The sequence below is a fragment of the Mobula birostris genome, chromosome 29 (assembly GCF_030028105.1).
Source record: "Mobula birostris isolate sMobBir1 chromosome 29, sMobBir1.hap1, whole genome shotgun sequence".
NCBI classification, from domain to species: domain Eukaryota; kingdom Metazoa; phylum Chordata; class Chondrichthyes; order Myliobatiformes; family Myliobatidae; genus Mobula; species Mobula birostris.
This window is the reverse complement of record NC_092398.1, coordinates 33,433,981-33,459,312: the sequence shown is the minus strand read 5'-3', so window position 1 is coordinate 33,459,312 and position 25,332 is coordinate 33,433,981.

Below are 25,332 nucleotides of genomic sequence, written 5' to 3'. Positions count from 1 at the left end.
TCACCATTTCCCTTCCGCTTTTCCCTGTCTCGAGCATCTGCATATCTTCTCTTGTTTGTGTTAAAGTTTTTGTAACAGCAATCGAGGTTGTTAGCCATGAGCTGATGTCAGAACCGTGAAGACCGGTGGACCACTCTTAATCTGGCCTCTACCGTTTGATCTGTTTGGCATGGGGGACCTTAACAAGAACCAAAGCACAAGGTGTCACCCCAGCCAACATAGCTCTCCGTGTCACTGAGGGAAGCAAACTTCCAAACCCTACGGAAATGTTGTCATCCGCTTATTGGAGTTTCCCAGAACACTGGATAAAACATAGATGGTACTACGTTTTCTCTTAAGATGATCACCCAAACTTCCTCTATCACGTGGTTACAGCTAATTTTCAGAGGTTTAAAAGTTCCTTTATTATCAAAGTAAACAACTCCGAAATTATTCTTCTCCAGATAGCCACGAAACCAGGAAACAAATGAAAGGACACGCGATGATCAGCCCCCAAATCCCTTCTAACCGCACAAAAAAAAAGCGATCAAAAACGGAACAGGCAAATCGACCCCCAAGTCCTTCTCTCTCGCACAGTAAAAACGAGAAACACAACAAAAACAAGAGGACTGAAAAAAGGGCATATCTAAAATGCGGAAAACCTGGTTAACATTCTCCGTGAACAGCCGCAGGCCTCTCCCTCTCGGGCCACAGTCGATGCCACCAGCGATGAAAACGGAGTTTCCCTGCACCGCTGTAGAGCAATTTCTCCTGCGATCAAAAGGTAGGTAGCTGGCTTTCACTTTCCGCATTTCCCTCGATATATCAATCCCTCTCAGCGGTTTAATCGGCGAACCATGGTTTCTTTAATCAGCGAAATGAAGTCGAACATCGGCTCGCGCCCCGTCCTGAAGCTGTCTCGCCACGACGCTGCCACTGTCTCCTGGAATCCTCTCTGAGACTGCAGAGCGCCGAAGCACCCAAATGATCTGCAACCTGCAGGTCACAGTCACATTCAAGACGAAAAGCAAACGGAACAGACAAAAAGGAAGTGAAATAAGACCATAAGACCATAAGACATAGGAGCAGAAGTCTGCCATTCGGCCGAACGTTTCCTCTTTTATTTCACTCTGGCTCTTTTCTCGCTCCTACCACACGGCTGGATCCGTCGAGCAGCTTCAGGAACAGTTATTGCTGGTCAACCAACGGGAACATTACCAGCCTGCCTAAGGACAGACACCTCAACTCTGTACAGATTCCATAATTTACGAGCTTACTTCCAAGGATGCTACAACTCCCTAAGACCATAGCTTGAACCCGGTGGTTTGAGTCATGAGGCTCCTGCACGTTCTTCACGGTGGCAGCACAGAAATGAGAGTATGCCTTATTTGCTGGAGGTTCCCTGATGATTGTTGCCACCTTTCTGTGGCAACGATTCGTATGGAAGTGTCAAATGTGTAGAAATACTGTGGTGAACTGGGCCGTATGCACTACTTTTTGACGGAATTTGCGTTCACGGCCATTGATGTTTCCATACCAGGCTGGAGGCAACCAGTCAGTATACACTCCATTTCAAATCTGTTGTCGATCATTACTAGGGCATCCACAGTCTCTTCAGCCACCTCTTTCAGAGCCCTGGGCACACCATCATCTGGTCCAGGTGACTTATTTATCTTCAGACCTTTCTGGTTCGCAGGCAACGTCCCACTACTCATGACAAATTCACTCATTTCTAACCCCTGACTCACTCAAAATTCCAGCTTCTGTCTTCCACAGTGAAGACTGATGCAAAATATTTATTCAGTTTCTCCGCAAATATCTGCCCGAAGTCTATCATATTATGATCACTCTGCCCGATGGCTGCTTTTACCTTTAGTTCTGTAATGAATTCCCGTTACTTGCACAACAGCCAATCGAGAACAACTTGCCTCCTCGTGGACTCAAATACGAATTGCTCTAAAACGCCATCTTGGAGGCATTCTCGGGATGCTGCACAAATTGATTTTCCCAATCTACCTGCGTATTGAAACCCCCACGACTGTTGTAACATTGTCCTGTTGGCATGTGTTATGGATGCCATTTTGTAATTTGTTGACCTTATCCTTACTGTTGCTTGGGGGTCTGTATATAATTCCCATCAGGACGTTTTCGTCCTTGCAGTTCCTTTGCTCTATCCATGAGGATTCAACTGCTTCCAACCGTATGTCACCTCTTTCTAATGATTTGATTTCATCTTTACCAATACTGCCACGCTATACCTTCTGCCTATACTTTCGATAGAATGTGTATCCTTGGAAGTTAAGCTCCCAACAATAAGCTTCTTTCAGTCATGATTTAGTAATACACACAACGTCATACCTGACAATCTGTAGCTGTGCCTCATGTTCATCTACCTTATTCCGTATACTGCGTGGGTTCAAACAAGACACCTTTAATCCTGCATTTACCCTTTTCGATTTTGTCCACCTATTATACTGCAGCTCATCCTGTTGACTGCATTTTTGCCCCATCATCAATCTCTGTTTGCTAAGAGTCTGATCACACTCTGCCTTTATTTGTCAACGAGTTACCTCATAATCAGCAGTATCACTCTTATCCTCAGCCACTGCTAAATAAGTTAACGTCATTTAAAAATCAAATTAATTTCCTTTATTAACTTAAAGTCGTGAACGGCTGCGCAATCTATTACAAATGATACTTACTAGAAGGTGACAATAAAGTTAAAAATAAGCATCTTCAATTTTGGAACACACCCAAAATGCTGGAGGAACTCAGCAGACCAGGCTGCATCCTGGAAAAAAAGTATAGTCGACGTTTCGGGTGGAGACCCTTCGGCAGGACTCAAACTTTGTGTCATATAGAAGGAATGTGTGACATTCCCCTTTGAAGGCCTGAACAAAGATAAAAGGAATTTTATTTTGTTGTGATGTCCTCGATGAGCGGTTTCCATTGCGCTGTTACACAATGTCTAGAAATGGCTCACGTGAAGTTTTTGTTCACTGGGCTGTCTCTGACGCGACTAATGAGCTGGTAAGATGGTTTGATGGTTGCAGTACCCTCTCCTTTATAAGCGCTTTCAAAGCAATCACCAGTAGCTTTTGGCCGTAGGATCATTATAACCTCGTCGTCATGTCATACAGAAAATGGAATATCCAGCAATTTACTACATAGAGAGTGTATATTATCCTGTACTGACTTTGATTGGTATTCCCAGTAAGTAACAGGAGTATGTTTGCGATATCTTCTTGCTTTACCTGCCGCACAACATCATATTCGCAGTAAAATGCATTGCACAAAGTGTTTTGTTTGAAGAGGGATATCGGTCTAATCAGGTTTGTAGGATATGTTTTCTATTTTCTCTCAGGATGTATAGTTATTTTCTTTTCCCTGGTTTCTTTGTCAATTGTAATAACTGATTTTGTTCCAGCATTTTATCTTCCCGAGCTTCCAAAGCATTGATGGTTTTTATCCTTCTAAGTCTCACCCTAGTCCCATCGACCTGCTGCACGATTATTTCTCTTTTACAGCATCATGCAACAAATAAGATTTCATTTTCAATATAATTTTCAAAGTATCTTTTCAATTGCAAAAATTGGCTATCCTGTTTTGCCTTTTGGATCTGTTTTTTTTCCGGTCTTAATTACAGGGCTGCAGGTTCCGAGACTCACATGTGTCACATCAGAGGAAACAATCTGTCTGCGCACATTTTATTCTCACTATCAATGCTCCCTTCAGCTTTAACAGCTCGCATGAAGGACGTAATCGATCAGCAGCCCGCTGGTAAATATGCCGAAGATTGCGGAATCCCATCGCAAACTGCTGGAAATTTGCCGACTGAGCTGAGACTCCAATCCTGCCTTGTCTCAGGCATGAGTGCAACTTCGGACAAACTGTGTAAACGTTTTGTGGGTCGAAGCCAGTTTAATCCGGAATGGAACCAGAAGAGTGGTTTCCCTTCTGTCCATAAACAATTCTTCGTATGCGTCATGGAAAATACATCTGATATTGTGCGTTTGAAACTAACTTTTATTTTCTTCCTTGCAGTTAATTTAATGGCTATTGTGATCCTGTGTCGTGGAAAGTGCGGACTCTCCAAATGCATCACCCGTTACCTGGTGGCGATGGCAATAACTGATTTAATGGGTGTTATCTCTGGCGTAATATTCGACCGGATCAATAATATTTATGTTTTTGCAAGACTTTTTCTCATCACTCCGGTTTGCGCTGTGACACTTGTCTTTCGGCTCGCAACCATGGACTGCTCTGTCTGGCTAACGGTGGCTTTCACATTTGATCGATGTGTTGCAATTTGCAGCCAAAAGCTGCGGAAACGATATTGCACCGAGCGGACAGCGACTACAGTGGTTCTGATTGTTGGCACAGGAAGTTGTGTCAGCTGTGTTGCATTTCACTTTGCAGTAGAACCTTTTGCCATTATGGACAACGTTCCCTGGCGCTGCATTGTCAGGGCGGATTACTTCACGTCACCAGTGTGGAAGGCTTACCAGATGTTTAATACGATCATTACACCGTTATTGTCATTTGCTTTAATTCTATTGTTCAATGTTTTAGCTGTCAGAAATATTATAGCGGCAAACAGAGTCCGCCGAGGACTCCAGATCAGCAATGACAATAAGAAGGACTCAGATGTGGAGAACCGGAGAAAGTCAATGATTTTGCTGTTCGCTCTATCAGCCAATTTCATTTCATTGTGGATTCCATTGATAGCCTCTACGATGATCAGACACTCGCAAAATTTCTTTTATACGGACAGATATCTTAATTCACCGTCGTTTATCTCGCAGGAGTTTGGGTTCATGTTGCAATTTCTCTGCACCTGCACCAACACGTGTATCTACACTCTGTGCCAGAGGAAATTCAGGGAAGAGATAAAGACAGGAGTGAAACATCTGGTCACATTGAATGGCCGACTTTGTACATAAAACGTCAGTTGAATGTATTTTTTATTATGAGGTCACATACATGTTCTATAATCGTCAGCAGATCTGATAAGTCTAACAAAAAATCTGCGTAGCTGGGTTCCTGTCTGTTAGAAGGCCGTTTTCCAACTAGAGCAGCAAACTTAACTTCTTCAAATGTGCCAACGAATAAAGTGTTGCTGATGTGATATTTACATTGGCATAATTATTTTTATGTCATTGGATTAATACCGGAGGCTTGGCCAACGAACTGCGTGATGCTGGTCTGATTCTTACATTGCTAGAATAACATACTAATTGACTGATCAGCGATCCACTGAACACTCGTGCGCACCCTCTGAGAGTCTGGATATAAGAATACGATCTCCGTTGTACCTAGTTCAAGAGCTGAGGAAACACACTATGTCCTGAAAACGGGGAATATACAAAATAAGACATATGAATCCCGAGACAGACACGTAAATTGTCCTGCCTTGCTGTCCTAATGAATCAAAACAGCAACCTCGACGTCACCCTCACAATAGAACATCGATTTATCTTTCGGGAGATGCAATGATTTATCTAATCGATATGATTTCATTCTAGAAATTTCGCTGCACCAAAGGCACGCCGAGGAAGTGCAAATGTGCAGATGCTGGAAATCTCAGCAACATCTAGAAATTCAACAGGCGAGGCAGCATCTATGGAAAGGAAATCCTGCTGTAGGGTCTCGGCCCGATACGTCGACTGCACTCTTTTTCATAGATGCTGTCCGGCCTGCTGAGTACCTCCAGCATTTTGTGTGTATTGTCCAAAATTGCACCACGGTGGCGTCCACTTTATGCATATGTTTTCTAGAGCTTAAGGGTGTTAATAATGGAAGTGTGTTTCTTCACAGAGTGAATGTGTTCAAGTACTTTCCCTGACTAGAATATCTGGAGTGATTAAAATATCTTGGCAATGAAAACAGAATTTTTTTTTAGCCATAAGTAATCCACTTTGTTTCGTGCCCAGAACGTTAATGTTATACCTTCTGTTAGTCCGTTATGAATTAGGAAATCTTTGTGAAGGTAATGGAAATATAGTTGAAGCAACAGTCTTATAATGAAACCTTAGAAACAAGAAAGAGTTTATGTTTAGGCGGTAGGATTTCGCCCTGCCGCTTCATACTGTTCTGTCGTTTAGTACGAACTCGTGTGGTCTCTTCCTTTCAAACTGCGACTTCACTTTTAACAGTTCCTCTCAGACTGAAAATGACCTTAATGACTCCATCTTATCGCTGATTTTCTCGTTGCAAATTATTGGAAAGCTTTGCAAGCGGCTACAACATTTTGGTCTCATTTCACCACTTTCTTTTACTTTTTATCGAACAATACCTATTGCTGAATTGCGAAATTTCTCCAGCTGCCATTCCTATTTCTCGTTTTTGGCAACATTGCTGTTCAGTTATATTTAACTAAAAAAGAAACGGGAGGTTAAAATGAAACCGAAAGCCACTTGTTGTCCGATCACTTAGAAGATTTATTGCAACATTGTAGAATATTTGTCCTGTTCTCACGGCCATACCGGACGACATTTTTTAAAAATAATTTTGTGAAATTATAATGCGAATTACTTGGCTATTTTATGCTAATTGCTTATATTTGAATACTTTACCATCTATATTCATACGCAATCTTCGAAAATTGTTTTACTGAGATCAAAGAATAAACCATATCACTCACGTATTGTGTGGAGAATCCCTATATTGAGCTCATCCGTCTCTGATGGTGTTTATCCTTCGCATCGCTAATATCTATTGTATCACCATACTAACTGACTTACTGCGAAACCTCGCTGGCGCAGCAATGAGGTCCTGTATCGCGCTCTGTCCATACCGTCGCACACACATATATTGAAGAATTCTTCATTGCTGCTCCCGTAACGTTGTCACGGTTAACCACGTTGTCACTGTTGTTAGCCGTGAGCTGATCTCCCGAGCCTGGGGGACAGGTGGACCATTCTTCGTCTGACCTCTACGCTTTGACCTATTTGCTACGGGTGACCCTGTCAAGCGCCAAAGCTCAAGATGCTGAATCAAGCCGACAGAACTGTCGGGGTCATTGAGGCTCGCAAACCTCAAAACCCCACGACGTTTGAAGTCCGCTTGAAGGCTTTTCGCGTAATTGTAGATGTAGAATGGTTTGGTATCTCGTTTATTCTGAAGATACTTTTTAAATTGACCATTCATTGTACCTCCTCCAAGCACCCTCTTTTGATTATTACAGCACCATCGTCACAAGGACGTCTAATTATTTAGTTTATGCTATATTAACCCAATCCTGCTAGACTACAAATATCACTCATCAATGCTCTCGCCAGTTTATATCCCTTACTCTCATTCAAACTGATGTCTTTAAGTTTAAATCATTCCTCTTATTTCCCCAGTCCTGCTTTCAGTGTCTCCTCAATGAAAAAAAATTGATTTGTAATTTTGACCTTAGCTCCCTAACCTGCTGCAGTAGAAACTATACCTGTACATTCTCTATTTGCTCTCGTATGATAATCAATGCTGAGGCTCGACATGACCCCATACAATCAAAATATATTCAATACTGTGTAGCTTTTAGAACACCTGCTGTTGGGAGGTAAATTATCCTATTCTGTTTAAATTCATTGTTTCATAAAATAATCTCTTACCCTCTTGCCATAACTTCCGATATTTCCACTACATTCTTCACTTTTCCCTCAACCTGAGTGGCCAATATAAAAGTGTTGTGAAAGCATACTGGTTGCCATCAGTTACCGCCAGCATTTTGATGGTGAGCAATGAAAATATTGGATGTTACATCACGTAACAAAGGCCTTTCAATGCATTATATCCAAGGCAAGCAACCCTGGATTCCTGTTGTAAGTAACCGCCGGAACCCCGCTACCTGCATTCGCCTCACAGCCCAACAAGGCATGTTTCCCCTTGTGTTCCATTCTCGATCCCTTCTCGGTTCGACCATCGGGCAGACGGTGCAGCATCCTTAGGTCCTACTCGAGCAGGTTCACGAACAGTCATTACTGTACGGCCATCAGGATCATTACCAGCGTGGATAACGTCAGCCACCTCAACTCTGTACAGATTTCATAATCTACGGACACACTTTCAAGGACTCTGCAACCCCATAAGACTATAGTTTGATGGTTGAGGGATAATAACTTTACCTGGTCCTGCTGGTATGAGTCATGATGCTGCTGTACCTTCTTCCTGGTTGGAGCAGAAAAAGAGAGTATATCCTAGGTGGTAGAGGCTGCTTAATGATCGATACCACTTTCCTGCATTAACGTTTCGTACAAAAGTGCTCAGCGGTCAGGAGGGTGTGAGATGGACTGTGCTCTATCCACTATTTTTGAAGGATTTTCAGTTCAATGGCTTTGGTATTTGCATACCAGTTTGTGATGCAGCTAGTTAACTTACAAATCTATAGTAACTGTTGAACGTTTAATATGTAATGCCGAATCCCAGAAACCGGAAGGGAAGGGAAGACGCTGCCTTGTTTTCTCCGGACTTTCACTTACCTGCTGCGCCAAGACAGTTCGTTTGAAACAATTAAAAGCGAGGAAAATAATGTGCCGGATTCTCTCCACCAGTGAATCTTCGATGAGGACTGGTTGCATCACAAGAGAACAGCTTCCTGCTACTGAAGTCAATAATCAGCTTCTTGGTCTTAAGGTCATTGAGTAAGAAGTTGTAGTTACGGCAGATTTTCAATCTCCCTCCGACATGCTTATTGGTCACTATCTTTAATTCGGCCTAAGACAGACCTGAATATGGCTTTGATGCAATGCTCAGCCACACAGTCGCAAGCGTAACGCGAGTCGAGCCGGAAGGGTAGTACACACTCGTGTGGTACATATGTGCTGATGCGTCGAGTCACACGATAATGGAATATCCAGCAATTTTCTACACAGGGTGTATTTATTATCCTGTACTGACCGGTATTGGTACCCCTCGTAAGTAACTGACTGGAGTATTTGTACGATTTCTTCTTGCTCTATCTGCTGCTCTGAGATTAATGCCTGAGATCTGACGACATGAAGGACTGGTCGTTCAATGCTTCATGGAGGCGGTATCAAGATGTGGGGCTTTGTGCTCACATGTTTATGAGAGACATATCTGAAATAGAATTAAGCCCGACAGTCATCTAGAGAGAACATAGGCGGCCAGGGTGTGTTTTTTTGGAAATGTAATGAAACCGGGAGAAAGTGAAACGATGATTTTAACGAAGTTGTCTTTCTTATCAATGGCGTTAATACAAGGCGCCTTTCGGCAAGTGATGAAAACGTTGCTGCTGGCTTCAAAGGTTATTGATATGTGACCGCGTACAAACAATATACTGTTTGCAAACAGTGGGAAAAATCGTAACAGATTCAGGGAGTGTCAAATCTCTCAAAATAACAATGATTAGTGTCTTAAAATGACACAACTACAAGTAACGGTAACAAATATCACGCTGAGAGGCGAGATGAACTTGCACTTAGGTGGAAGAGGGTCCGGCGTTTCAGATGGAAAGATAAATTTCTCCGCTGGAAAGGGTGGTTACTCAACCTGTCCAACATGTTCAAGGGGTTCCATGAAAAAAGAGTCGTTGCATCCTTCATAGCTGACCACATATCATTAGGAAGTTAACGGTACATAAATACACTTACCGTTTAACCGTTTAGTTAATTTCCAAATGGACTATACTTGTCACGCCTAACCCACCGGAACGGAAAAGGGAGATGCGAATCTTCTGCATGCAGGAAATCGGATTTGACAGTATTCCGTAAGGTATAGGGTTAGAATTAGCTAATTTTCCCATTGAGATTTCTCTGCAATCTGATCACTTCGTACTTCGTCCCGCAGCCTTCTCGTCACAAGGTTCCCGCACGCTGACGCTGTCTCCCAGAATCCTCTCGGAGTCGCCAGAGTGCTAAAACATCCAAACGATCTCCAACCTGCAACCCAAAGGCTCCAGCAATTCCAGAGTTACATTCAAGACAAAAAGACAACGTAAAACACATAAGTGAGATGAAATTAGGTTTCATGATCTATCCAGCTGACATCGACCAAATGAGCGTTGTACGCAGGCGCCATCCTGCCCTGAAGAGTGCATCTTTCGTGCACTGTCTCGAGATTATTATATCATCATCGTCAAGCATACTTCGAATTACTCAATTAAAACTGCATTAACCTATTATCGTCAGAAAAATGCTTTCGTTACTCATGCAACCTTAAGTCTTTCTGCTTAAGTGTTTCTTCTCGTTTCCCCAGTGTCATGGTCCAGTCTGTGATGTCCGTGTTCCGGTTCACGGTACAGTCCGTGGAGTCCGGACTCCGGGTCTTCTGGCTGTCCCTTGTTTCAGTTGTGCTTAATCATAGGCACCTGATGCTCGTCTTGAGGCTGTGAATATCAGTGGCCCTGGGTTCTAGTGTGGTTGCTGGTTCGTCTCGTCAGTATCCTGTCCTCGTCTCCGTTGGGTAAGCCAGGCCGTCTTTGCTGTTACCCTGAGGCTTGACTGTTCCCTTTCCTTTCCCCTCTTCTGAAGCCTTGTTGCAACCTGTGTCTGAAGCCTTGCCTGCAACCTGTGTCTGTACCCTTGCCCGCAACCTGTGTCTGGAACATTGCCAGCAACCTTGTCAAGTCCAACCACTGGAGCGACACTTGCTGTGTCAAGATAAGGAACTGTCTATCGTTGAGTTGGAACTGTCTCTGTGTCCACGCCTTCGCTAGTTAGGTCCGGCCGTTTGCCGCTACCTAGTGTTGGGAACTGTCTCTGTGTCCACGCCTTCGCTAGGTAGGTCCGGCCGTTTGCCGCTACCTAGTGTTGAGAATCGTCTCGTCGTGTTCAGCATTTTGTGTGGAGCCCCGGCCCCATATCCTGTTCCCAAGGAGGGGACCCGGCTCTGTGTTCCATGTTTCTTTGTTCCTGTCTCTCAAGTCCAAGGCTCCGTGTTCACGTGCTCTAGACCAAGGCTCTGTGTTCTGCGTTCCTGTCGTCCCAAGTCCTAGGTTCCGAGGTTCCTGTCGTCCCAAGTCCAAGGCTCGGCTGTTCCTGAGTACCAAATGAAGGTTTCGTGAAGTCGTCCTGTCCACGTGCCTCGTCCTGTCCATGTGCTTCGTCCCGTGCTGGAGTTCCAACGTCCTGTACTGGAATGCCCTCGTCTTTCCCAGGATCCTGTCGTTCTCTCCTGTAGCCTCACCTCGTCCTTTCTCCCAAGACCACGTCATGTCTTCGCCTAGTTCCGGGGTCCGAGCCCGAGTCAAGACCCAGGATCTGGTTCCTTGTGCAGTCTCTGACTCGGAGTCCGAACCCAAGCCCCGTCATGTCCTCGCCTCGAAGAACCTGAGCCTCGTTCTGTCCTCGCCTCGCACAACACAAGCCTCGTTATGTCCTCGCCTCGAAGAAACCAAGCCTCGTCATGTCTACGCCACGAAGAACCCAAGTCATGTCCAGTCCTGCAGCCACGTCATGTCCTCGCCTAGTTCCGGTGTCCGAGGCTGAGTCAAGACCCAGGTTCTGAGTCTTTGTCCAGTCTCCGGCTCGGAGCACACGCCCAGGCTCCTAGTTCCCTGTTCCTTGTCCTGGTCCTGCTTGCCTAGCCAATGTCCTAGCCCAAGTCTGTTTTCTTGTCCCAGCTCTCTCGTCAAGTCCTGTTCCGAGTTCTTCAGTGTCTCTGTTTAGCATTTGGTCCGCTCCCAGCTCCCCCCCCCCACCATATGATACGCAGACCTGCTATCCGTGCCTCCGCAATCAAGGGAAAAATATAAAACAAACATCTGCTTAATTCCTTAGCCTGTTGCAATAGAAACTAGATGTCGGCATTCTTCCAATTGCTCATCTATGGTAACGATTTCTACAGCGGCTGGATCTGCCCCCTCACAATCAAAATACATTCAATACTGCGGAGCTGCCGCAACGCCAGCGAATGGGCACGTTAAATATCTGAATCTGAAATCTCACTCTCTTGCCATTATTTCCGATATTTCCACTACATTTCTCATTTTTCCCTCAACATGACTGGCTAATTTAAATGTCTTGTGAATGCATTCGTGCTGCCCTTAGTCGCCGCCAGGGTTTTGTCATTTAACCCACCTAAGGCATTTCATTACATATATCTAAGGCATTCCTGTTGTTAATAACCAGCTAGCTCCCGCTATCTGCATGTAACCATATAACAATTACAGCACGGAATCAGGCCATCTCGGCCCTTCTAGTCCGTGCCAAAATCTTACCCTAACCTAGTCCCACCGACCTGCACTCAGCCCATAACCCTGCATTCCTTTCCTGTCTATATATCTATCCAATTTAACTTTAAACGACAACATCGAACCTGCCTCAACCACTTCTGCTGGGAGTTCGTTCCAGACGGCTACCACTCTCTGAGTAAAGAAGTTGCCCCTCATGTTACCCCTAACTTTTGTCCTCTAACTCTCAACCCATGTCCTCTTATTTGAAGCTTCCCCACTCTCCATGCAAAAAGTCTAACCACGTCAACTCTATCAATCCCCTTCATAATTTTAAGCACCTCTATCAAGTCCCCCCTCAACCTTCTACGCTCCAAAGAATAAAGACCTAACTTGTTCAACCTTTCTCTGTTAACTTAGGAGATGAAACCCAGGCAACATTTCAGTAAACGTCCTCTGTACTCTCTCAATCTTTTTTGACATCTTTCCTATAATTCGGTGACCAGAACTGTACACAATATACCAATGCCTTATGCAAATTCAACATTACATCCCAACTCCTATACTCAGTGCTCTGATTTATAAAGGCCAGCATACTAAAAGCTTTTTTCACCACCCTATCCACATAAGCTTCCACCTTCAGGGGACTATGCACCATTATTCCTAGATCCCTCTGTTCTACTGCATTCTTCAGTGCCCTACCATTTACCATGTGTGTCCTATTTTGATTAGTCCTATCAAAATGTAGCACTTCACATTTATCAGCATTAAACTCCATATGAAATCTTTCAGCCCACTCTTCTAATTGGCAATCTCTTCTCTGCAAGATTTGAAAACCTACTTCATTATCCACAACTTCACATATCTTTGTATCATCTGCATATTTACTCATCCGATTTACCACCCCATCATTCAGATCATGAATATATATGACAAACAACATTGTACCCAGTTCAGATCCCTGAGGCACACCACTAGACGCCACTAGATACCTAACGATTGAACCTTCCTAACTAACCTCCCGTGAGGAACCTTGTCAAAGGCCTCACTGAAGTCCATATAGACAACATCCACCTGTTTACCCTCATCAACTTTCCTAGTAACATCTTCAAAAAATTCAATAAGATTTGTCAAACATGAACTTCCACGCTCAAATCCATGATGACTGTTCCTAATCAGACCCTGTCTATCCAGATAATTATATATACCATCTCTAAGAATACTTTCCATCAAGTTATCCACCACTGACGTCAAACTCACAGGCCGATAATTGCTAGGTTTACTCTTAGTGTAGTGTATTGAGTCTGCTCCGTCATTTCATGAAAGCTGATTTATTTTCCTTCTCAGCCCCACTCTCCAGCCGTTTTCTCCGTATCCTTTCATGCCGCGGCCAATCATGAAACTGTCAAACTCTGCCTTAAATATATGTAAAGACGTGGACTCCACAGACGCCTGCGGAAACTAATGTTGCATCTTCTACTCTCTTGCAAACGAATTCTTCTTAATCTCCAAAAGGATGCTAAGGCTTCGACCTCTGGTGCTGGACTCTATCAACATAGAAAACTGTCACAATGGCGGGGGCATAGGGAGCAAGGGTGGACCCAAATGCAAGACACATCTTGTGAGGTTAATTAAATTTCGTTTATTGTTCTATATCAGGAGAGCTGGGTAGGAGAAGGAGTAGCGAACTGGACAAGGACTGAGGACTACGACTAGGCTTGGACCAAGGGTCTGGGCTAGGACTCGGAATCGGCTACCAGAACTAGAAGAGACATGAAGAGGCTAGGGTATGCACTCCGAGCCCGAGACTGGGCAAGGACCAAGTACCTGGGTCTTGCCTCGGGCTCGGACCCCAGAACCAGGCATGGACATGACATGGGCTAGGGAGAGGAGGAACATGGAAGACAGAGGCTCGGTCTCGGGAGAGCAGGTACATGGAACCATAGACACATACACAGAACACAGAACCGGGACTTCTCCTTGGGTACAGGACATACGGCCGGGACTCATGACCCTCCGCGGGGCAACGGCAGGACGGCCAGACTTACCCCACGGAGGCCAGGACAAGACAGGACAAGACAAAACATGACCCCACGCGGGGCAACGGCAAGACGGCCAGACTTACCCCACGGAGCCGAGGACAAGACAAGACAAGACCAACACGAATGAACATCAGACAGTACCTATCGAGCTCTGGAGATAGAACTAGACCGAAGTGCAGGCGAGGGCTGCAGACGAGGGCTAGAGACGAGAGGGACAGTGAAGGGATTCAGACAAGGGGGTAAGAGAGGAATCACTTTCCGCCAGGGCCAGGACTTGACTCAGAACTGGGAAGCCGCCAGGACCAGGACTCGACTTGGTGCTTGAATGCCGCCAGGGCCAGAACTCGACTTGGTGCTTGAATGCCGCCAGGACCAGGACTCGACTTGGTGCTTGAATGCCGCCAGGGACAGGACTCGACTTGGTGCTTGAATGCCGCCAGGGACAGGACTCGACTTGGTACTTGAATGCCGCCAGGGCCAGGACTTGACTTGCAGCCTCCCTAGTGGCGAGCTCTCGACTCGACCCGGGAACAGTAGACAGCGGTTGTTGACTGCTCCGGTGGGTTACCTGACGGACCCACCTCGGTGAGGAAACTTTGCAGGCTCGCTTTGACGAGGTAACTTCACAGGGTTGCTTCGGCGAATTACCGGCACTCGCTTCGGCAGAGACTAAGCTTGCTCCGGCCAGATGACATCGGCACACCGTACCTGGGATGACTTTGCAGACGCTCCCGCGCCGAAAGGCGGAAAGCCGGAGACTATAAACTACCGGTTCAGCCGGGCATTAATTGCCTCTGATCTGCAAAGTCGAGGGACACGGGAAAACAGGAAATCAATGGTCTGGATCGTAACATAAACAAGGTAAATTTAAAGGGATCCCGATCCGGACCATGACAGAAATCATTCTCATCACATCTACTCTATCGAGGCCTTTCAAAATTAGATGGTTTTCGATGAGGTCACACTTCATTCTGAATTCCAAAGCATACGTGCCCGCAGCCAACAAACGCAATGCATATGACAAGTCGCTCAATCCTGGAATCTTTTTCCAGTGTCTGCACATCCTCTCTAAGGTAAGGGGCTCAAAACAACTCACAATATTTCAAGTGATTTTCGTCAGTACTTTAAACACCTTAAACAGTATGTCCTTGCCTTCATATTTTCTTCCCTCATCACCGCCTCAGCCTGCAAATTAACAGTTTAGGAATTCTGCACAAGGAACCAGTAAGTGACTTTGCTCCTCCCCTTTTAAATTATCTCAATTTAGAAAATAGCCTGCACTTTTATTTCGTCTACCAGAGTGCATGGCCATAAACCTTCCGACAATGTATTCCAGTTGCCACTTCTTTTTGCCTATTCGTATAATCTATCTAAATAATTCTGCAGCCTCTCCACTTCCTCGAAACTTCGTGCTCCTCCACTTATCTTCATATCTTTCACAAACTTTGCAACACAGCCATCACTTCCACCACCCAGCTCATTGGCATATAACGTAAAAAGAAACGGAGCCAGCACAAACCATGTGGAACACCACAGGTCACCGGTAACAAAGCAGAAACGCTCCCTTTCTTCCTACACTTTGATTCATGGCAGTCAGCCACTGTTTATTCATGCTGATATCTTTCCTGTAATAGTATTGGCTCTTAACAGATTGAGCAGCCTCAAGTTTGCACGTCGTTACATGGTCCACTGATTCACCTTTGCCTGTCCTGAATGTTATGTCTCAAAGAATTCCAACAGATTTGTTAGGCATGATTTTCCCTTGGGGAATTTATGCTGCTTACGGCCTATTGCATCATGTGCCTGCAAGTACGCCGAAACCACATCCTTAACTATCCACTCCAACATCTTCCCAGCCACTGAGATCAGACTAACGACCTTATAATTTCCTTTCGTATGCCTCTGCCCCCTCTTGGAGGGTGGCGTGGCATTTGCATATTTCCAGTCTACAGGAACCATTCTAGAATCTAGTGATTCTTGAATCATCATCATTGCTAGTGCATCCACAATCTCTTCAGACACCTCCTTCAGAACCCTGGGGATAACACTATCTAATCCAGATTCTCAAGAAACGTTTCCCTAGTGATAGGAAGTGCACACATTTCTAACCATTGACTGTCCTGAATTTCCGACGCGCTGCTTGTGTCTTCCACAGTGAAGACTGATGCAAAATACTTACTCAGTACGCCCACCATTTCCCTGTGTCCTATTACAACCGCTCTAGTATTGTTTTCCAATGATCCGATATCCACTCTTGCATCTCTTTTAAACTTATGTATCTGAAGAAACATGTGCTATTACTTTAATATTATTGGCTGCTTACTTTGGAATGTTATCTGAAGCTTCTTCATGACTTTTCTTTGGTTTTTAATAGCAATCCAATCCTCTAACTTCCCAGAAAATTTTGCTGCATTTTATGCCTTCTCTTTGGCATCTAAGATGGCTTTGACGTATTTTGCTATTTACGGCTGTGTCAGATTGTCTTTAGAATGCTTCTTCCTTTTTAGGATGTATATAGCCTGTGCCTTTAATATCGCGTTCAGAATTTCCAGCCGTTGATTCTATGCCGTCATCCCTGCCAGTGTTCTTTTATTACAGTTAGTTCAGACCAATTCCTTTCTGATGCCTCTGCAATTGCTTTTCCTCCCTTGAGAACCAAGGTTCCTTATTCTTATTCACTTTGCCCTGATCCTGACAGGAACATACAAACTCTGTACTCTCAAAATTTCTCCTTTGAAGGCCTCCCACTTACCAATCACATCCTTGCCAGAGAACAACCTGCCCCAATGCACGCTTTTTAAATCCTTTTTCATTTCTTCAAATTTGGCCTTTTCCCAGTTTTGAACCTCAACCCGCGGACCAAATCTATCTTTATCCATGATCAAGTTGAAATTAATGGCGTTATGATCACTGTAACCAAAGTGTTCCCCTACACACACTTCCGTCACCTGTTCTCACCCAATTCCCAATAGGAGATCTAATACTGCATCCTCTCTAGTTGGTACCTCTATATATTGATTCAGAAAACTCTCCTGAACACATTTTACAAACTCTAACCCGTCTAGACTTCTAACAATATGGGAGTCCCAATCAATATGTGGAGAATTAAAATCCCCCACTATCACAACCTTATGTTTCCTGCAGATGTCTGCTATTTCTCTGCAGACTTGCTCCTCCAATTCTCGCTGACGATTGGGTGCTCTATAATACAACCCCTATAATGTGGTCATACCTTTCCTGATTCTCAGCTCCACCCATATGGCCTCGGTAAACAAGCCCTTTAATCTATCCTGCCTGAGCACTGCTGTAAGATTTTCCCTTACTAGCAATGCCACCCCCACCTTTCATTCCTCTGCCTCTATCACGTCTGAAACATCGGAATCCTGGATCATTAAGCTGCCAGTCCTGTCCCTCCTGTAGCCAAGTTTCACTAATAGCTATAATGTCGTAATTCCATGTGTCAATGCATGCTCTCAGCTCGTCAGCCTTCCGCACAATACTCCTTGCACTGAAATAGACACACCTGGGAAGATTATTACCACCACACACAACCCTTCTATTTGTGACTTTGCATGAACTTTTAACATCATTTATTTTCACCCGTGTTCCACTATCTGCTCTGGCACTCTGGTTCCTGTCCCCCTGCAAATCTGGTTTAAACCCTCCCCAATAGCACTAACAAGCCTCCCTGCAAGGATAATGGTCCCATGTAGTTCCGGTGTAACCCATCTCTTGTACAGGTCCCACCTGCCCCAGAAGAGGTCCGAATTATACTGAAATCTGAAACCCTTCCCCCTACACCAGTTCCTCTGCCACGTGTTCGTCCGCCAGAGCATCCTATTCTTATCCTCACTGGCACGTGGCACAGGTAGAAATCCTGAGTGCCACCCTCGAGGTCCTGCCTTTTAACTTCCTACCAAGCTTTCTATGCTCACCGTTCAGGGCCTCCTCACTCTTTCTTCCTACGTCATTGGTACCCATGTGCACCATGACATCTGGCTGATCATCGTCCCACTACAGAATGCCGTGCACACGATCAGAGACATCCCTGACCTCGGCACCCGGGAGGCATAAAGCAATTCGGGATTCTTTCTCACGACCACAGAACCTCCTATCAAACCTCTAACTATCGAGACCCGTATCACTAACGCTCTCCTCTTCTTCCACCCTCCTTTCTGCACTGCAGTGTCATAAGGGGGGGGGGCGGTGTCGCTGGGAGCAAGCCAAATGCAAGACACAAACTAGGAACAGGACTAGGTGTGTTAAGAAAGCAAGGGAAGTGGGGAAGAAACGACGCTGGACGAGACTAGGTTCAGGGCCTGGGCTAGGACTAGACTAGGAAAGCGGGACCTGGACGAAGAAGAAGGAACTTGGAACCTGGGCAGGGACTCCAAGTCACAGACTGGACAGGGACACGGAACCTGGGTCTTGACTCAGGCTCGGACCCAGGATGCAGGCTCCGACAAGACAAGGCTACAGGACTGGATGTGGCTAGGTTACAGGACTGGACGAGGATCTCCCGCACAGGACGAGAACACAAAGCCTTGGCTTGGACTAGACGAGGTACCTGGACGTGGCTTGGACTAAATGAGGTACTCCTGGGTTGGGCGACGCACAAGGACAGGACGAGGCCCCGAAGTCTTGACTTGGTCTTGGGAGACAGGAACGCCGAACACAGAACCTTGGTCTTGGGAGACAGGAACGCAGAACACAAAGCTGCGACCCCTCCTTAGGAACAGGACGTAGGGCCGGGACTCACATACAGAATGCTGAACACGATGAGACGGTTCCCAACACAAGGTAGTGGCAAATAGCCGGAACTACCTAGCGAAGGAGTGGACACAGAGATAGTTCCAAACAACGATAGACAGTTCCTTTTCTAGACAGAGCCAGGCTTCAGTCTTGCTCCGGCTGTAGAACTTGATAGCGATACAGCCGAGGACGCACTCGAGGTTGCAGGCAAGTCTTCAGGCCAAGGCTTCAGGCAGAGGTTGCAGGCAAGGCTTCAGGCAGAGGTTGCAGGCAAGGCTTCAGGCAAAGTTTCAGGCAAGGCTTCAGGAGGAAGGTGAAAAGAAGGGAAGGGAACAGTCGAGGAACTGAAGCTGAACCCAGGAGCTATTTATGTAGCCAGCTCGAAATGAGAATTATGTACCTCAATTAAGGCACCAACAGAACAAGGGAAAACCGGAAAATCTGGAATATGGATCGATTGGCCGGACCGTGAACCGGAATGCGGACTTCATGGACTTCATGACATGCAGAACCAGACTCAGTGCCAGAGATCTGGCTGCAACAGCTTGTCCTAGCTAAGTCATCAGTCCCAACAGTATCCAAATCGGTATACTGGTTGTTGAGGGGATTGGCTACAGGGGAACACCGCTCTGCCTGCCCTTTCCACTGCCCTTGGCTGACGGTAACCCAATTACCTGTGCACTGCTCCTTTGGCGTAGCTACCTCCCTGATGTTACTGTCTATAAACTCCTCATTCTCCCGAATGATCCGGAAATCATCCAGCTCCTGCTCCAGTTCCCTAACGGCGGGCATGTTTAAGGAAAACCGCAAGGCATTCTATAAGTATATGAAGAGCAAGACGATAAGATGTGAGTTACCAGGACCGCTCATATATGACAGTGGAAAAGTGTGTGTGGAACCGGAGGAGATAGCCGATGTACTTCCTGAATACTTTGCTTCAGTATTTACTACGGATAAGGATCTTGGCATGGTAGGGACGACTTTGCAGTGGACTGAAAAGCTTGAGCATTTAGATATTAACGAAGAAGATGTGCTGGAGCTTTTGGAAGCATCAAGTTGGATACTGGGACCGGACGGGATGTACCCCAGGCTACTGTGGGAAGCGAGGGAGGAGACTGCTTAGTCTCTGGCAATGATCTTTGCATCATCACTGGGGACGGGAGAGGTTCCGGAGATTTGGAAGGTTGCGGATGTTCTTCCCTTATTCAAGAAAGGGAGTACAGATAGCCCAAGAAATCATAGACTAGTGATTTTTACTTTAGTGATTGGTAAGTTGATGGAAAAGATCCTGAAAGGCAGGATTTATGAACATTTGGAAAGGCATAATATGATTTTGAATAGTCAGCATGGCTTTGGCAAAGGTAGGTCGTGCCTTACGAGCCTTTGAGGATGTCACTAAACACATTGATGAAGCTAGAGCAGTTGATGTAGTGTATATGCATTTCAGCAAAGCATTTCATAAGGCACCCCATGCAAGGCTTATAGAGAAAGTAAGGAGGTCTAAGGGGACATCGCTTTGTGGATCCAAAATTGGCTTGCCCGCAGATGGCAAAGTGTGGTTGCAGACGTGTCCTATTGCGCATGGAGGTCGGTGACCCGTGTTGTGCCTCTCTGATCTGTTCTGGGACCGTTCCTCTTCGTGAATTTTATAAATGACCTGGATGAGGAAGTGGAGGGATGGGTTTGTAAATTTGCTGATGACACAAAGGTTGGGGGTGTTGTGGATAATGTGGAGGGCTGTCAGAGTTTACAGCGGGACATTGATAGGATGCAAAACTGGGCTGAGAAGTATCAGACGGCGTTCAATCCAGGTAAGTGTGAAGTGGTTCATTTTGGTAGCTCAAATATGGTGGCAGAATATAGTATTAATGTTAAGACACTAGACAGTGTGGAGAATCAGAGGGATCTTGGGATCCCAGTCGATAGAACACTGAAAGCTGCTGCAAAATGTTTAACGGACATGTCTCATTTATAATTAAGCCGGATTGTCGTCTGGAGAGAACATAAGCAGACGCGACTGCGTTTTATGGAGATGTAATAAGGCCGTGAGAAATCACGCAAGTAAGGACAACTTATGATTTTATGGAGTTTTTCTTCTTATCAATGCATTAGGTGTAACTATAATGCGCCTTTAAGCAAATAAGGGAAGTATTGCTCGTGGTTTCGGAACTCATTGAGAGATATCTGTTTTTTTTGCCGATAGGTTGCTAGCGTCTTGGGGAGAATGTGATACATTCAGGAATTTGAAAATATCTTACAATAACAATGATTAATATCGTAGAATATCACAAGCACAAGTAATGGCCACAAATACCAGCGGTGAGATGGGAGACAAACTAGTGCTTCTGTGCAAGAGGATTCCGCTGTTTCAAACCGAAAGATGCAGTTTTCTGCCAGCAAGGGTTGTCAAACTGTTCGACGTGTTCAGAAAGTTTCTGAAAGATAACTCGTAACATCCTTCACAGCTGACCCCATATCTGCACGAATTAAAGTTACGTAAATACACTAACAAGTTAACAAGATATTTTTCTTCCAAATGAGCTATTACTTCACCCGCTTGAACTCAAAATAGAGATGTGAATCTTCTCAATCAGGAAACCGTTTGAGTCCGTAAGACCATCAGATAAAGAAGTTTCCCATCATCTCCATTCTAAACGGATGTCCCTCTATTCTGATACTCCATCCTCTGGTCCTGGGCTTTCTGACCTTCGCAAACATCCTCTTCACATCCAGTCTATCGAAGTGTTTCAGCATTGGATCGGTGTCAATTAGACCATCCCTCATTCTTATGAATTGCAGTGAGTACAGCCCCAGAGGTATCAAATGCTCTTTGAGGGTGAGTCTTCCATAAGGGGCATTTTTGAATTCTTATTCAGGTCGTCCGCCTTTTCCTTTTCCTCTTTAATGCCTCGCCAGCATCATGTTTCTGCGGTTCCGATATACGCTCTCGCCTGTCTTTTGCATTTTATGTACCTGAAGTAAAATATGGTATCCTCATTGATATAATTCGCCTGCGTATTTTCGGATTCAGTCATTTACTTGATAATAGTGTTTCAGTTAGCTTCTGTAGGTTTCTAAAACCTTCTATATCCTCTGACGTCACACTATATTTGCCCCCAAGTTGGCTTTTATGTTGTCTTTCACTTGTCTTGTTGGCCACGGTTGTGTTATATTACCTTTAGGATACTTCCTCCTCCTTGGGCTGTATATATCCCGCACTTTCCCAATTCCTTCCTGAAATTGCAGCTATTGCTGATCTGCCGGCATCCCTACCAGCGTTCTTTATCAATCAGTTTCGGACAATTTCTCCCAGATGCCTGTGGATTTCCCTTCACCCCACTCTAATACTGATGCACGTGAACTTACCTTCTCCTTCTCAAGTTTCAGGGTGATTGTTATCTGATTATTGTCATTTCCCACTAAGGGATCTTCCTTCTTAAATTCTGTTATCAATTCCGTTTCGTTGCACAACACCCAATCAGAATAGTTGATTCCCTGGCGTGCTCAACAGCGAACTGCTCTAAAGAGGCATCTCGGAGGCTCTGTAGAAGTCCCCTCTCTTAGGATTCTGCACCAACCTTATTTTACGAATCTGCCTGCTTATTGAACGCCCCCCCCCCCACCATGAGCAAGGCAGCCTTGCCCTTCGGACATGCATTTTCTATTTCCCGTTGCAATTTGGCGACCACATCCTTACTAATTCTTCGGGGTCTGTATATAACTCCTATCACGGGCATTTTACTTTGCCGTTCCTTAGCTTTACCCACAACGATTCAACGCCATCTGACCTCATGCCACCTCTTACTATTGAATTCATTTCGTTTTTACCAACAGAGCCACGCCAGCCCCTCTGCCTACCTCTTGGTCCTCTCGATAGATTGTGCAGATTTGGTCATTAAGCTGCCAACTATAATCTTCTTTCAGTCATGGTTTAGTGATGCTCACAAGGTCCCGCCTGCGAATCTGTAACTGTGCAACAATTCATCGATCGTATTCTAAATACAGCATGCACTTAAATAAAACCCCTTCAGTCCGGTCTTCGCCGTTTTCGATGTTGTCCGCCTTTTGAATTGCTACTCTTCCTGTTGACTACAATTTTGCCCTATCATCAGCCTCTTCCTAGGAGGCTCACTACACACTGCCTCTGTTTGCAAACCAACTATCAGCACTATCACTCCGGTTTTCATTGCCCTGCCAAATTAGTTTACCCATGTAAAAGACAAATTCAATTTACTGTACTAATTTAGGAATCGTAAAGCACCGGGTTTCCGGTTACGAGTGATACTTATATGAAAGTGAAATAACGTTAAAAATCGTGTTCCAATTAATTTGTGTTATGGAGAAGGAATGTATGGCGTTCTCCTGTGAAAGCGTAAACGAAAATAAAAGATGTAAGTTCGCAAAGACGAGGAAATCTGCAGACGCTGGAATTTCAAGCGACGCACACAAAACGTGCCGGTGAACGCAGCAGGCCAGGCAGCATCTATAGGAAGAGGTACAGTCGACGTTTCGTGCCGAGACCCTTCGTCAGGACTAACTGAAAGAAGAGATAGTGAGAGATTTGAAAGTGGGAGGCGGAGGGGGAGATACGAAATGAGCGCAGATGTTCAGCGAAACGGTCTCCCACCCTGTCCGCCAGAGAAAGCAGGATCTCGCAGTGGCCACACATTTTAATTCCACGTCCCATTCCCGTTCTGATATGTCTATCCACGGCCTCTTCTACTGTCAAGATGAAGCCACACTCAGGTTGGAGGAACAACACCTTATATTCCGTCTGGGTAGCCTCCAACCTGATGGCATGAACATTGACTTCTCGAACTTCCGTTAATGCCCCACCTCCCCTTCGTATCCCATTCTTTCTTTCTTTCTTTCTTTGTCTATTTCTTTCTTTGTTTATTTATTTATTTATCCATCCATCCTACCATCTCTTCTTTCAGTTAGTCCTGACGAAGGGTCTTGGCCCTAAACGTCGACTGCACCTCTTCCAAGAGATGCTGCCTGGCCTGCTGCACTCACCAGCATTTTTTTGAGAAAATGTAAATTGTTGTGATTTTCTTGATGAGCGGTTTCCATTTCGCTCCAACACAGCGTATAGAAATAGCTTACGTTTATTGTTTGTTCACCGGGCTGTCGCTGATGTGACTAATAAGCTGGTAATGTTAGCTGGGCGATTGCAGTATCCTCTCCTTTATAAACCCGTGCAAAGCAATTACCAGTAGCTTTCGTCAGTCGGAACGGTATAAGCTGATCGCAACCTTACACGGAAAATGGAATATCCAGCAATTTACTACATACAGAGTATTTTTTATCCTGTGCTTACTGCGATTGGTATCCCCAGTAAGTAACTGGAGTATGCGTGCGGCTTCTAATTGCTCTCACTTCTGCACGGCTTCAACTCGCCGTAAAGCGTGCTTTACATATCCTTACTCATTGCTGCTATCCTTGTCAAATATAACAATTGAGTTAGAACTAATATTTACTTTGTTTCTGAATTCTGCCTTTCACGACCTTACAAAGTATGAATGGTATGTATCGTTCAAAGTCTGTTTCGGTATCAGTGCCGAAAACTGAAGCTTTACAGGGACGAAGATAAATCTTTACCGTCACGAGAACATTTTCGTGGAGATTTCGGTCAGAGTAGTAGAGCCATTATAAAGCACAGCACAAAACAGAAGCAGGCCATTCGGCCATGCCGAATCCATTTACACTGCCTACTCCCAACGACATGCACTGGGACCATTGTTCCTTTCGACAATAATGCATCAATAAAGAGAAACAGAATACACATGTCCCATTTTCACTTGAGGACTTGCTCTGCTTCTAATCTTAGCTCCGCTGTTTCCTCTACACAATGCGATAGGTAAGAAGGAAAAGACAATCTGGGCCAATTATGTTCCCAATGTCCGTGCTCCGTTCGGCGTTCTCTGCCACAGTGATCGATCTATCGCGATGGATTCGTCGATCAGCAGTCCCCCTATAAAAAGCCGTTGAAACTGCTGGAAATTTGTCGACTCATCTACTTCTCGGATCTTACCTTGGTCTCAAGTATGAGGGGAACGTGCGAATTGTGTGAATACTTAATGAATCGATGCTAGTTTAACTATGCAAATCAAGTCAATGGATCGGATTTTCGTAGGCTTCAAACTAACTCCTTTTTCCTTCCTTGCAGTTAATTTGTTGGCTATTGTGACCCTTTGTCGTGGAAAATGCGGACTCTCCAAATGCACCACGCTTTACTTGGTGGCAATGGCAACAGCTGATTTAATGGGTGTTATTTTTGGCGTTGTACTCGAGCGGATCAATAATATTTATGTTTTTCTGAGATTTTTGCTCATCACTCCGATTTGCGCTACGACGCTTGTGTTTCGGCTCGCACTTATGGACTGTTCTGTCTGGCTAACGGTGGCTTTCACATTTGATCGATGTATTGCAATTTGCAGTCAA